This window comes from Armigeres subalbatus, chromosome 2 (genome assembly GCF_024139115.2).
Source record: "Armigeres subalbatus isolate Guangzhou_Male chromosome 2, GZ_Asu_2, whole genome shotgun sequence".
Classification (NCBI taxonomy): domain Eukaryota; kingdom Metazoa; phylum Arthropoda; class Insecta; order Diptera; family Culicidae; genus Armigeres; species Armigeres subalbatus.
Genome location: NC_085140.1, coordinates 173776229 through 173791114, shown reverse-complemented (window position 1 = coordinate 173791114; position 14886 = coordinate 173776229). Strand labels below are relative to the sequence as shown.

At 38.8% G+C, this 14886-nt stretch overlaps 1 protein-coding gene across 1 annotated transcript in view; it reads right to left on the bottom strand.

Moving 5' to 3' along the window:
• The window catches only part of LOC134211226 (uncharacterized), a 419224-nt gene extending 404983 nt beyond the window's left edge, over positions 1–14241 (bottom strand). Inside the window, exon 1 of the mRNA XM_062687921.1 lies at positions 12776–14241. The gene's annotated coding sequence lies outside the window, so the exon portion shown is untranslated. The remainder of the gene's footprint in view (positions 1–12775) is intronic.
• Positions 14242–14886: the final 645 nt, after the last annotated feature.

Genomic DNA, 14886 nt, shown 5'->3' with positions numbered 1-14886 from the left:
ATAACATCTGAATGTTCCATAAAACGCTACCATAAATCCATAAAATAGTTCGAGAGATTCCATAAAGAAGCCAGGTTACCATTTTTGCATTCGTATATCATGAGGCTAGCACGATGATACTTTTATGCCCAGGGAAGTCGAGACAATTTCCAATCCGAAAATTGCCTAGACCAGGACCGGGAATCGAACCCAGCCACCCTCAGCATGGTCTTGCTTTGTAGCCGCACGTCTTACCGCACGGCTAAGGAGGGCCCCGGATACCCCGGATACGGATACCATCATTGGCCCGAAATAATCCACCCCCATGTGGCTGAACGGGCGACTGTATGCTGCGAGGCGTGACGGTGGCAAGTCAGTCATTAGCGGTGGTTGCGGACGAGCTCTTTCGTTCTTGCAAACTTGGCAGTTATTCCGGATCGATTTGTAAACGGCTTTTACTCTTGGGATGTAGTATCTTTGCTTCAGTTCATTTATAACAATCTCATGGTTCTGATGAAGGAATCTACGGTGGACAATTGGACATCTAGCACAACTAGCTTGGTGATGCCGTGTTCAAGAGGAAGAATAATAGGATTGACGGAGTTTCTGTCAATGTATTGGCAAGCATTGGTTCTCCCACGAATCCTCAAGATTCCCCTTTGTTGCAGATAGGACGGCAATCTCTTATCCGTAGATACTTCTTTAGGCTACTTGGAACAGATAACATTCAGCTGTGATTAGCTAACTACGAGTAAGTGTTCCGTATGCTTTAGGAGTATTCCGTATTTTCTCTCGCATATTCTTGATTCTGCTCTGAAGACGTACGCCGTAGTCCTCAGCAAAGAAAATCACTGGCTGAATTTATTAACTACGATAATCGGTTCGTGAACCTTGAAGTGAAGGTGTAGATGTGGACGAAGCTCTGTGTTGATTACAGCGATAGAGTGCGTATTTGCTGGCCATTTCTCTTCAGGATGTTTCAGGCCCACGGAACCAGCGACTACTCGAACTTCAATCGGGCATGCTTTTCCACTTGGTCCCGTCGTCGGCCGAGTTTAACTTTGTCGGAGCCCATCGCCATTCCCGTAGTTCCGTTGTTTCTAAAATTTCGCTGACCTGCACTCCAACATACTGACTGTACCGGCGATGGTCTGAGTGTAGCCAGCACATGACATCCCTGGAGTCTGTCCAGAAAACGCGATCCCAAGATTGTGTCTGCCAGTCTTACTCCAATAACAGCAGCTTGAAGTTCAGAGCGTGGTATTGACAGAAATTTTAGAGGCGCCACCCTTATTTTTGCTCCGGCTAATGCAATGTCCACGTTGTCTCCCTTTTGAAAGCGTAGATATACAACAGCTGCAAAACCATTTTCGCTGGCATCAACGAAAGTATGCATTTGTACGACAGTAGCTCCTCCTATAGATGTCAGGTTCCGGTAGCAGCGAGGAATCCTGATATCCAATACCCGAGGAAGAACCTTCAGCCACAGTAGCCATTTCTCATAATGGGAATCGGCTTCTTAAAAATAAGAAGAACACAACCCATGCTGTTGATGGTGGCAAAAATTAACTCAGGTTTAAATTTCAACACTGTCCAAGGAATTTCGCCAGTGGCGATAATTGAAATCACCAAATTTGATGTGCTAAATATCGCCACATTTTATTTAACTAAATTAAGACAAAAACATGAACTGTTTTATAGTAAACCGTTAGAGATCACATTTTATGAATAGTTCTTATGATTGTGTTTTTATATTAGAGTGGCTCAAAAAAAACTTTTTCAAATTTTTTGATGGGCCGCCCTCTTATGCGGTTCTATTTGATGCCCTGATGATCTGGACAAAATTTCAGCCAAATCGGTCAACGTTTGGGCGGTGCTAAACTCGTTGGAAGTTTATGTGGAAAAATGTATGCAAAAACATCCAAAAACAGTGATTTGCATTTGGACGGCAAAATTTACGATCAAGAACCATGATACACATTCAATTCTTGTAGAATTAAGTACAGAATGTTATGCTGAAAACCGCAAGAAGATAAGAGTTTATTAGGCAAAGATATGAGCATTTTACTGGAGTGTTGTAGGGGTGAATTTATTTCTTTTCAAAGGTAAATGAAACGAAATTTGCTCAAAATCTAATCTTCTCGAGGTTTTCTGCATAACATTCTGTATTAAATTCTTCAAGGTCTGAATGAGTATCATAGTTCTTCATCGTAAGTTGTGCCGTCCAACTGCAATTAACTATTTTTGAATGTTTCTGCATACATTTTTGCATATAAACTTCCAACGAGTTTAGCATCGCCCAAACGTTGACCGACTTGGCTGAAATTTTGTCCAGAGCATCAGGGCATCAAAAAGAATCAAATAAGAAGACGGCCTATCAAAAAAATTGGAAAAAATTTTCCCATACTAATTTGAGCCACCCTATTGTACATTGGTCATAATTTCGAAGGTTTGATCAGTTTTCTGGCATTTGTGGTGATCTACCATTGCATTGTCTCAAAGTATTTACCCGTCAAAGTAGATTAGAACGAGTCGTTTACTCTCAATCACATATCACATCCCCAGGAGCTGGAGATGGCTGAGGCCACTCCAGAAGATACGAACGGCTCGCTTCACATTTGTTTATTTTGGCCTGTTCTTCAAACGGACAAAAATTGTCATGGTATCGAGACAACAATTTTTAGATGCATTTTTCATCAGTCATCGTAGATTTATAATAACAAAATTTTTATTTAACGTATGCATGTTTACTATAGCTGTATGATTGTTTAATACAGTTAGGTAAAATATTGCACTAGAGCGTTGTAAAAACTACTTGTTTGCGAAATAGGTGGCGGAATAGTACACAGTGGCGAAATATAGTACATCTACCCTAAATATATCAGGGACTACTATTACATTACTACCAATTGTCGAAAGTGTGAAGCTTCTGTTATAAACGAATATCTAATCACATTCACAATATTTAAATGTTCTTACAAATTAACTTTAATCGTCCAAGAAAAAAGTAACAGCTACTACTAACTATCAGCATACTCAATGTTTTGTTTTGAATACAATCAGCAACATTCCTCACGTATCTGTCAGAGATATTTGAATTTGATTTCGTGTATGCGCTGGAAAATATGCTCCTGATCTTCGAATACTTTTTCAGAAGTCGATAATAATCGACAATTTTATGTCGTACACAACACATTTTATCTGCTCAGATACAGAAAAGCCACCAGTTTTAACTTAATTAAATACTCAACTACTTCGTAAGCAATGAATTCGTGGCTAATCATAATTTTGCTCTACTCCAACTCTAATCACATGCTAATATTAGTCGGTATAGCTAGAGAGCATTTCTTCAGCCATACGGCTGTGTAACACGCCAATGGCGAATTTCCTCGAAACATTTCTCACACAGTCACAGTTACACAAGCAGTGATGAATGAAAGCTTTCAGAGAATAAATTAAAAGTCTCATGCTGGGCTAATGAAACAGTAGGAGTAGAGTAAAATGATCGGTAATGCAGCATGATGTTTCGAGGATACGGAGGTAAACTTTTGGGCTTAAATATAGCAAGAAAACAAATCCCTAAAAGGAATTTCTCATTATGAACCCCCGTTTCGTCCGGTTCCCTCCTCCTGTGAAACCAAGTCATATCCCGATATTACACACAATTCCAACCTATATAGTTCGTACGGGACTGCATTGCTTGGTGTCTGGATGGTGTCCTTGGTGTGAAGCGTTCTGCGTTCCTTCTTCGGTAGGAAAACGTAGGGGATAATACTCCATAACGCGCTAGGTGGGATTGCAAGGGCAAATGTATTGAATGTTTATATTGTAAGGTCATATTCTCAATCCAGTTGGTAACCGAAATCAATTATCGAACATCGAACAGGACCTGGGCATCCAGTATGAGCCAAATCATAGAAGAATATTGGGGTTGTGCAGATTAACTTAACCATTTTTCTAATTTTTCATCTACTTCTTCTTCTTCTTCAATGTCTCTACATTCCAACTGGAACTTGCCCTGTTTTTCAACCTAGTATTCTATTAGCATTTCCTCAGTTATTAATTGAAAGCTTTTCGATCCCCGCCATTGCATGAGTATGTATCTTGTGTGGCAAGTACAATGGATACACTATGCCTAGGTGAGTCGAGAATGTTTCATCCTAGACCGGACCGAGAATCGAACTCGCTATCTCTGGGTTGGCAATCCTACGCCTTTGCTCGCAAGGCTACTGGAGACCCCTATTTTTTAACTAATTTAATCTAATTTTTATCTTTATAGTGTACTTAGTATACGTAAAGGCAAAATGTTCGCTCTAAAAACAAACTTTTAGTAGGAGGCCCGGAGACCCATAGTGTTATACACTAATCGATTCAGCTCGATGATTAAGGTGATGTCTTTGTGTGAGTGTGTAGTGTATGAATGTATGTGGGCAAAAAACATTCCTTTTTTTGGCACTTAACTTAACTCGATTTACACGCAATAGGTTTTTTTCGACGGGAAATTTTGTCCCATTGTTTCATATTAAAACCAAGATAATATAAATTTCAATTCAATCACTCAACCAGCGTTAGCAAAAGTCTCATACGATCATATATAAGAACTTTGCAAAATCTTGGCATATACAAAGTTGTTACCGTTTCGAGGAATTATCTCTGTATACGCAACCCGGGAGGGTGGCCGGTTTTACGCTTATGTCATATTTATTATGAATGCATCAATATTGACAAAAATAATTGGGCGTCAGCTTACCCAATTATTTTTCAGGACGCTTTCTTTCTGCTGGCTGGGAATGTGTAAGATAAGATTATGGATATGACGAAATGGAATATAACGGTCGAGAACCATTAGTCGAGTAATTTGATTACCAATCAAAGTTTAATTCTATTGTTTAAGTTTTAGTGGAAAATTACTGATAATGAAAACGAATCGGAATGAAAATGAAGCTTTTAATAGATGTATTAACAATCAGAAGGAACTGAAACACTTCATGCTTTGAAGTGTTGGGACACACATCAGAAAATAATCCTAGCTGTGCCAAAGTAATGTTATAAGGCTATGTTTCATCGCCCTGATCTAATTCGAAAACAGTAAAGTGCATATATTGTATACAGTATCTTCTAAATTGAAAAAAAAAACTGCTAACAAATTTCAAGATCTCCCTAACAAACATTTGAAGAAGAGCTTGTTTCGTGGCGAATAAGCTTCTTCAGCTAAGAAACTAGCTTGTTCAGCTTAAATTGTTTGTTGGGTCGAACACGGCTGCTAAGAAAGGCTATGCTGAATGTGCCTTCGTTTGAGTCCCGGTCCAGAACATTTTTAGATAGTAATTTTGCTCGACTCCCCTGAGAGTTTAGACTAGGTATCATTGTCTTAGATATATAATTACGAAAATGATATCTTTTCGCAGGAATCTTGCAGTGAATTACACTGACAGTGCACAATTAGTTTAGTTTGAGATGTTAAGAGATGTAATGCCATCAAAGAAAAAAGCATTTCTAACATAAGTTCTTAAAACATAAACCAACCCATTTTAGATAATAGTTTTAACTCAAAACTTTTTTTTCTGTCTTTTTTTTTTGTTGAGATTTTCAGCCCGTGTCGGATCATCTCGTAAATGTTTAACCTTATAGCTATAACAGAAATTAATTTGAAGATTGCATCCTGACCCCCGCTTCCCTGCATGCGAATAAAAAACAATAACAACTGGAGAACATTGGGTTTCGTTTCTCAACTTTATGTCTCTTCGAGAAAGTTGTCAGAAGTTTCTGCTCACTATTTTGTCATACCAGCTATTGTGGTTGATAGCTGCAGTGCCTTAGATGCATATATTTCTTAACTCAGTCCTATGTAAAATTTATTGATGCAATGTACAAAAGCAGTGGAAGGGGAGGGAGTACTTATTTTAAGTTACAAGCCATTTTTCCAGTCCCAGCAGAGCAAGAGAGAGCGACGAGTTGAAAAGAATCGTGCTGTATAACTATGATGAAAAATGCTCATATTTGAAACTTTTGCAAGTTAAATATAACTTCAACTGTTCTGATTCGCTACTGATAATGACCAACTAGTTTCATTGAACTTAATATCAATCACATATTCTTTAAAACTAATACAAAACACACGCAACGATGGTGAACCAAGCCAATTCGAGTTTTGCACGATCTTGATCGAGTATAGCAATGAGCTTTGTAAAACTTCTATATACAATCAGAGATCCAAAAGAAAGCTTCGACAAAGCAACTGGCCGCTGCCTCAAGCACGCAAGCCCAGTCTTAGAATCAAGTGGGCACAGACTCAAAAATTAACTGAACCGAGCCAGTAGTTCAAAAATGGATCACTAAGTAGATTGCTGGGCGAAGCAGAAAGTTTGGAAAAGTCCTGGGCAATACATGCTAACTTGAAGTTAGAAGGCAGTCCATGTCTGCAAGGATGAACATTAGCTTTGGGGCAGTTCAAATTCCAAATATTTTAGAAAATGCTAGTGTGTATACACATAACATAAGTGGATCTTCGAACAAAATCCAATCCAAAAGTTGACCCCCTTTTGATGAGCCAAAACTGTTATAATTGAGAACGGGAACATCGTTCTGTCATTTTCAAGTGTAAACAAATATCATATGATCAGAAAATTATAACACTTTTTTCCAAGACTACAAAGAGCAAGATCTGTAGCCAAAGTATAATGATATTTATTTTTCTATCATAAATTTTTACATTGTTTTTAAAAATTACGGATTGCATCCAAAAGAAGGTCTCTCCTATGTTGTTACTAACCAATTTATATTTGATGAAATCTAATTTGATTTATTTGTAGGGTAAACTTCTATTTTCAGGCGATTTTTGATAAAATGTTCAACTTTTATCCATTTTAACTTATTTATCATACGAAAATAAAATTCCTCTAATATTGATATAATATATTCGAGTCAGCATGGTAAAAATTTAGATTTTATTCAACATGTGTAGAAAAGTATATTCCTTAGAACTGTTCTACATTAGAAACGAATCTTTATATACGCAGTCTTCGGTTTTTTCCGAAAGGATGACGAGGGATATACCAATGTTTGTCTAAGATGCGCAACAATCACAAAATAGATAGATTAGAAGCAACATTATAAATTATCAATCGTTCGAAAGTAAACTCGCGTATCATAATGCAGGAGAGCATCGCAACTGTGAGGTGTTTCCAATTTGGATATCATATTAAATGAAAATGTGATGATTCAACATTGAAATCAAAATAATCTTTATCATATTAATGTCATCTCTATTCATTGCATTCTTTTCATTATTAGAACATTGCTTTTATGTTGATAGTATTCCGAATACTCTCTACCATAATGTGACCAGATGTCCCAGACGTTTCGCGGGACGCTGCATTTTTCAACTTCGTTTTACAAATTTATTACAATTCATACAGCCTTACAAATATTTTTCCATTTTTTTGGGCCAAAATCTATGCGAAATGCACTTTTGGAGGATCCATTTTCAAGCCAGTGACGCAATTCAGATAGGCGTCCCGCGTTTCGCAGCATGCTTGCTGGTCACATTACTCTACCAAAAGTAGAGCAATTCAACGACATGTAAAAAGGAAACAGAAAACACCAAAACTGTGCATCACCTTTTTATAAATCGACATTTCTTCAAAATAATCCGATAAATGAAACTCTACTTGTTGTTATCGATAGTTTAAGGAAACATAGTATAAAATACTTTTGAAAGACAAAAAGTCGGTTACATACATGTTAGAAAAAAAAGTCAAATGAGGTGTGATGCCACACCACTGCACTGGGAGAGACGCCACACCTGGGGAATGTTTGAGAAATGCAGTTAATAAATGTGTTCATAGCAATGAATGAGCATTTGATATGCTTTTCGAATAAAAACATAATATTTCAACCAAACACCAAACAAATTCATGGTTCACTGGTTAAGAGCCCGTGCGCGGCGTACGAATGGATTTTGTTCGAATTTGTCGAATCAATATCAATACAATATTAGATCAGTTACATACCTTAAACTCCTTTCTTTGCTACTTTAATATTGTTCACTCCAATCTCCAACTAATTATAAAAAAAAAACAATTTCAGCTCCTAAACACCCAACGCCACTAGGAAAAATCTTTTGTATAATTCCAACGCGAATCGTATTCAGATATATGTACAATATAAGTTGCGTGACCCCTTGTTAGATCAAGTACTGTTATAGTATCTTCTGACGTTTCGATGTTCCGTATAACAAATAAAAAGTGTTATAAGGGTACAACTTTTGCTACCCGAGTTACTCATATGTTATGTGGTGTATATCTATTAGGAAAATTGATTTTGCTCCTTATCTTGCTTATCTGATTTTTTTACCATGTTCTGAGTGTCCTCTGAAAATTTGAGCTAAAATGGCAAACATGCATGTTGTAATTTGGAGCTTACGCCAACGACAGTCTAGAGCAGCGGTTCTCAACCTTTTTCTCGAGAGGTACCCCTTCAAACTTTCGCATTAATTGAGGTACCCCCTCTTGAAGTAGGCTTCCAAGCCATTTGAAAGCACAATTCAAAGCCTCTTGCAAGGAGCTTCTGAATCTCTTAGAAGCAAGCCTATGTACCTCTTGATAAGAGGCTTCTGAGCCTCTTATCGAGAGACTTTCGATCCTCTCGAAAGGCGGCTTTTGAGCCACTTAAAATGTTAAAATAAGGCCTCTTTAGCATCTTGAAAGAAGGCTTCCGAGCCTCTTGAAAAGAGGCTTCCGAGCCTCTTGAAAGGAGGCTTCCGAGCCTCTTGAAAGGAGGCTTCCGAGCCTCTTGAAAGGAGGCTTCTGAGCCTCTTGAAAGGTGGCTTCCGAGCCTCTTGAAAGGAGGCTTCCGGTCCTCTTGAAAGGAAGCCTCTGGGCCTCTTGAAAGGGGGCTTCTTGAAAGGAGGCTTCCGAGCCTCTTGAAAGGAGGCTTCCGAGCCTCTTGAAAGGAGGCTTCCGAGCCTCTTGAAGGAGGCTTCCGAGCCTCTTGAAAGGAGGCTTCCGAGCCTCTTGAAAGGAGGCTTCCGAGCCTCTTGAAAGGAGGCTTCCGAGCCTCTTGAAAGGAGGCTTCCAGGCCTCTTGAAAGGAGGCTTCCGAGCCTCTTGAAAGGAGGCTTCCGAGCCTCTTGAAAGGAGGCTTCCGGGCCTCTTGAAAGGAGGCTTCCGAGCCTCTTGAAAGGAGGCTTCCGAGCCTCTTGAAAGGAGGCTTCCGAGCCTCTTGAAAGGAGGCTTCCGAGCCTCTTGAAAGGAGGCTTCCGAGCCTCTTGAAAGGAGGCTTCCGAGCCTCTTGAAAGGAGGCTTCCGAGAAGCGTAGAAGGATGCTTCTAATCCTCTTGCAATGAAGCAACCGAACTTTTCTTCGAAGCCTTCATGTATCTCAAATGGAGGTCTCTGAACCTGTAGATTTCAGTTCAAAAGCATATAGCTAACATATTATTCAACATTTTGTTTAGATCAGGTAGATTGCATTGAAGATTTTCCAAACCTGCTCATTTGACGTTTTGTTCGTTTGATTTTTTATTCTGCAGCCCTTCATACGCTATGCTGGTTGAGGAGGGCAGGATTCAATTGGCTTTGATTTACCGTTCGCCATGTATATTTTGTACAAGACAAAGTTTTGAAATAAAAATACAGAATTATCAAAACTTTAACAATAAGTTTCAATTGGAATTTAATACGCCCGCCATTGTGCATTTTTGTCCGAGGTACCCCCTAGGGCCAGCGAAGGTACCCCTAGGGGTACATGTACCCCAGGTTGAGAACCGCTGGTCTAGAGGGTTTACTGAACTTGGAGAATAAAGGTTTAAATAATTTTGAGAATCTAGGCCATTTCCTGAAAAATCAACAAAAGTTGAATTAATGTGTCAAACTGTGAATAACGAAAGTGCTATAAAAACGTTTTTTTTTATTCGTTCAGGTTGGAATTAGTTTCGCACTAGTTCCAACCACAAAGCTGTCGGGATCGCACTGTGTTGTTTCACGGTTTCGCACCGGGTTCACTAACACAACTGTACTTTAACTGTCAAAACCGTGTGGGTGGGTGGGACTGTACCGACTGGGCGAAATAAACAAGCAGAGGGGAAAAACAAAACTGTCCGTTTATTCAAATAAAATGCGCGTTGAATTTTTTTTTCCGGAAGTTTTGTTATATTTGTTATTGTAGTTTTAAATTAAACTATCCGGTACTGTTGTCTAGATTCAGTTTTAAGAATAATTGTTAGGGAAGTTATTCATAAGTTCATTCATGGTTTTTCTCACAGATTGTGTCCTAAATTAGGTCGATGGATGGAATTAGTTTGAGAATTCCACTTAAACCCATTTACAAAATCCTCTAAAAATTGTCAGAAAAATATATTTGAGGAATACCGAATAGATTTTTTTCTTAAATAATATACAGAATTTCTTTTGAAATTCTTCCAAAAAACACTTTCGTGCGTTTCAGAACTTTCTTCGGGAATTCTGCCAGTAATTTCTGGTAATAATTTCAGTAATTCTTTCTTGAATTCTTGTATGCATTCATTTGCGATATCTTTCAGGCATTTCTCCATATTTTTTCCAAGAGATGAGATTTTCGAGATTCTTCTAGGAATATCTTTGAATACTGTTCCAGGATTTTCTTTGAAAGCTGCTCCAGGAATTAATTTAGAAATTCCGGCAATAATTCCAGGAAATTCTTTTCGAATACAGGAACTTACTCGAAGTTTCCGTCAGGAATTACTCCACAAGTTTCGTACATAAAGATTCTTGGGGAATTCCTCTGGAAGTTCTTTGAGGAATCCCTCCGTAAGTTCCTTGAGGAATTCTTCGAAAAGTTCCTTGAGGAATTCCCCGGAGTTCCATTAGGAGTTCCTAAAGGACTTTTGCAAAAATGGTGATTGGAATTAATATGATTCATTAGATGAATTCTTGAAGAATTGAAAATCTCCTTAACATGAATTCTCTACGGAATTCTTGGTATAAAAAAGAGCCCGTGATTATATAATGTAATTAAAAACAAATATCCGCCCAAAATTAAATTCCAAAATCAGTGCACGCACTTATCATGATCTGATTAGTTAAGGCCAACGCACTGCCATTGCACTGGATGTCCTGGATCATATGTTTCGAATCAAAACAAACACGATGCGACGCAAACTAACGTATGCAATGACAGATGGAACTGAAAATGTTTTTTTATTCTGGGTTCGGGTTGGCACTGACCCAGGTTTAAAAACGAATTCGAGCTAAGGAATCTGAAGTATTTGATTACCCGGGAATGTGGGAATATTAGGAATTTGTATGATTTACGGTGTTAAACGTATCTGAAGATATTCTGTAAAGTTCATATCATGACAATAATTCAATCGATGCTCTAGAATCTAAACCCCAGACTAATCCACCAAGCGGTGATGTGTTATAAACATAGTATTTTGGCTATAACTTTTGAGCCCAGAGTCGAAATAATTGTCAATAGGAAACAATTCTACGTCGAATGAAACTTCTTCTTCTTATTGGCATTACATCCCCACACTGGGACAGAGCCGCCTCGCAGCTTAGTGTTCATTAAGCACTTTTACAGTTATTAACTGCGAAGTTTTTAAGCCAAGTTACCATTTTTGCATTCGTATATCATGAGGCTAACACGATGATACTTTTATGCGCAGGGAAGTCGAGACAATTTCCAATCCGAAATTTGCCTAGACCGGCACCGGGAATCGAACCCAGCCACCCTCAGCATGGCCTTGCTTTGTAGCCGCGCGTCTTACCGCACGGCTAAGAAGGGCCTCGAATGAAACTTGTTGCGGGCAAATCGGCTAAGAAAAAGTGCCTAAACAATGAGTGAGAACTTTTCTTGTAAAAAATATATTTTGGCCATAACTCCGAATCCCATAGTCCAATTCGGCCAATTTTCAAACCGAAACAATGGGACAGGATTCCGCGTCGAATGCAACTTCTTCTTCTTCTTCAATGGCTCTACATTCCAACTGGAGCTTGGCCTGCTTTTTTACTTGGTGTTCTATTAGCATTTCCTCAGTTATTAATTGAAAATTTTTCTATGCCCGCACTCGCATGAGCATGTATCTTGTGTGGCAAGTACAATGGATACACTATGCCCAGGGAGTCGAGAATATTTCCCACCCGAAAACATCCTAGACCGGACCGAGAATCGAACTCGCCGTCTCCGGATTAGCCATCCTACGCCTTTGATCGCAAGGCTAATGGAGACCCCTAATGCAACTTATTGCGAGCAAATCGGTTAATGATAAGTGCCTGAAAAATGAGTGAGAATTTTGTACGTGTTTCTCATGTAAAAACAGGAATTTTGGCGATAACTTTGAAACCCGTAGTCGGATCTGTCCAATTTTCAATAGGAAAAAATGGAAGATTCTGTTATGTTCTGCCAACTATTCAAGCGTTTGCTTGTTAATTTAATTGTGTAGCAAAGATTACTTGGTCAAAATGAAAGGCACATCCACTACCCATGTCTGCACACAAACACACAATTCATTTTTACGATTCATGAGAAATGTTCTATTATCGCCAGGTGTAATAATACGGATGTTATTGATTCTACTTTTTGTAATCTATTCGCCATTCATTAAATTATGAAACGGATAGCCATTGTTGAATTGCATCACACCTTTGAGCAGTTCTGTTCTATTTTAATAACAATCATGACCAACAAAACCAACATATCAGTGTTCCCAATATTAATCGATACAATATAACCTAAGGTGTAAACGCTAGAGCTAATAAAGACTATTCAATCAATTAAGTTTCTCATCAACAAAAACTAACAAATTTCTTACTCACGCAAAGGTTATTGTTTCGTTGCACGGTGACTTCTTCCGCTTGCCTCTTCTTCCATTTACTCCCTCCAAGGCAACCGAACTATTCTGAAGACCACTACCGATGTCTCTGTTGCCTTCAGCCCGCTGCCGGAATAGGTTCCTTCCCGTTAGTTCTATATTCAACGTCAACGGAACGGAAAATCTCTGCCGTCAATCCAAAAATGTATTCCTTAGAAAACTCACGAACTTTTAACTATGTACCTTCATTTGGTGTACACTTCATTGTATATCACAATGCACTGCTGCCTTTTCATGCGTTTCTCACCAGGGTCACCTTTCCCTTCCCACTACATAGATAGTTCAGTATAATCTACTGCACGAAGCGGATGACAATGAACATTATTTGTCTAAGGTCACAGGAAGAAGTCGGCCATTCAATTATTTTCAGTTTCCTTCGGACTATCTAACCCGTTTCCGATTCATATAATATTTTTGTTGGCGTTTCTACATAGCCAGATTTAGTAATGGTGCACTACCACAAAAGTGACTTCGACAACCTACATGCCAGCTGTTTGTTCACAATGAGACCACTTGTAGTTATGCAGGTTTAATCTACCACTCTTTGCATGTTGTCGCTACAATTTGGTGGACAGTCTAGTCACCGTACATTGTGTTGAGTATTACTGCGATACGATTTTGGTGTCTCCCAATATTTCCAAACTGGAACAATAATGAGGGGTGATGTGTTATCTTTTATCGAGCTCCACTTATTACACTAGTAGCATTTTCCATGTTATACTACTATGTATGTTTGAATTCATTGTCCAACTCGTTGTTGATGATCTTGTTGCATGCACTGATGATAAGAAGCCAAATTTATTAACTACACATACGACAATAAATATCACAAATACGACATGAAACAGCACTTTGTTTTCCCACAAAAGGACATTGTACGAAAATTTACAGTAATTGACGAAGTTTTATCTCACTTGTTATTACCATTTAATTGATTCGCAAGAAGTTCGCAATTTACTGCAGCTCTACTCTTACTATGAACGGAAAAATCCATACGTATCGTAACAATTAGCCCATCAGACGATCTACAGGGACTTAAAGGCTAATAAAGTTCTACAATTATACCAATTCTGCATTTGCCAATTAGGGTATATAAAATCATAGCACATAGCCGAGCGATGGACATCCCACTGCTGCAATCGACGAAACGCTTTTCCTACTTAACTAGCCACAAAACAGGTGAGCATTTCCCGAAGGGCCAGCCACACGCACACATATCGCACCGTTCACCGCACTCAGTATGATGTTCTGTAAGCTTAGCTCAGCTGTTCTACCTGCAGAATCAAACTTCAACCACCTATCTTCAAACGGTGTTGGATTACTGCTATTGCGGTTTTCCACTTTCGGAAAAATATCTCGATATTTCACCCGGCAACGACCACGACTGAACACCGACTGAAGCACATTTCGGAGCGACGACGGTGTCGTAAACGGAATGTATTTTGTTTTGGATCCGATGAACACTCCAACAACCGACTGCCAGCCTCTCGACAGGGAATATCGTCGAGTGTCGCTGTGCGGGTGCGATGGTAACGGATGATGACTGAACAAAGGCCAAAGGCTGAGAGGAAAATTCTCCTTCGCCAGTCAGTGACGTGTGCCACGTTGTGCGACACGTTTAGATGTCCCTTCCGTCCATTGTGAGATGCACGATAGAGGTATGCTGAATGCTAGTGATTAATCAGTCATTGCAAAATAGATCGTTGAAAACTTAGTTTCAGAGAAAAGGAGAGATAAAACAATTAATTTACAGAAGTACACAGTCGTTTCAGGGAAATTTCTTTTCTCACTTGTTTTTAATTTCTCACAGAGATTATTTAAAACTTAAAAGATTAAAATTTAAAGAGAAGGTTAGTCTAAGAAACACTAGACAGGAATCCTAAAATTTGAGGGAAAACAAGCTCTGAACAACCATGCGTCTCCATCATAAGCCATTTTTGCCTTTCTCGTACAACTAAGTTGTACCAAAAGGCTATCATTTCACTCCGAAAACGAACTTTTTATAGAAACCTCTAAGACCCATAGTGTTATATACCAATCGTCTCAGCTGGACGA